The sequence below is a fragment of the Otolemur garnettii genome, unplaced genomic scaffold (assembly GCF_000181295.1).
Source record: "Otolemur garnettii isolate 467f Iridium unplaced genomic scaffold, OtoGar3 scaffold00065, whole genome shotgun sequence".
NCBI classification, from domain to species: Eukaryota; Metazoa; Chordata; class Mammalia; order Primates; family Galagidae; genus Otolemur; species Otolemur garnettii.
In genome coordinates this window covers 1,982,366-1,983,112 of record NW_003852460.1, presented here as the reverse complement: position 1 = coordinate 1,983,112, position 747 = coordinate 1,982,366, and the positions used below count along the sequence as shown (strand labels likewise).

The 747-nt window shown below is 49.9% G+C and overlaps 1 protein-coding gene across 1 annotated transcript in view; it reads left to right on the top strand.

Annotated features, from left to right (window-relative positions):
- ARSD (arylsulfatase D) overlaps window positions 1-747 on the top strand; it is a 27,350-nt gene that overhangs the window by 1,080 nt on the left and 25,523 nt on the right. The gene's annotated exons all lie outside the window — the stretch shown is intronic.

The window sequence follows — 747 nt, the reverse complement described above, 5'->3', positions numbered from 1 at the left end:
AGGAGAGAGGGGGCAGGATGAGGCAGGTCTGGTCTCCTTTCCCATGGTTAGAACTAAGTTTTAGGGGATCCCTTGGCCAAGAGGGGAATTCAGTCATTCAGCCACTGAAGAGGAAGCCTTAATATTCCATTTTAGCTCACAAACGTAAACAAACCAAAATTTGCCAGTTAAAAGACAAAGAAAGGCCTTTTCTCTAAACAGAATCCCCGCACAATTTCTAGAAATTCCAACTCAATCAATTGCGGGGGCTGCTTTTGACTTTGTTTTTAATGCACGCCAAAGGATCTGGGGCAGCCCAACTCACCCACCCTTCCATCCGGTGAATCAAAGGATAAAAGGGAACGCTTGTTGGACAGAGAATATATAATTAAGTGTCCTGGCCGCGCCATCTATCCTGGCTCATACTTACCGCCCCTTCCCCCGGATTTAAGAGTACTTCCGCACGCCGAACCCAAACAAAGCCGAGCCCCTTGAAATTGAAATCACATCTTGAGCGCTTAATTGTTCTGGGCAAATGCCAAGACCATTTCCAAAAAGAAGAGAAGGAACTCACGTCCAGTTAACTTCTTGCAGAGGGCGGGGCAGGATGGCCCCGCGGCTACCCTGCACCCAGCCTCACTGGGATTAATCAGCAAGGCCTCAGCTCTCAGCCCTGGCGTCCCCAGGTGCCCAGAGGGAAAACCAGTTTGTAAACTCGGTTGCGCAGAGCCAGGAAGATAAGCGGATTTAGGAGGCGGGGTTCACACC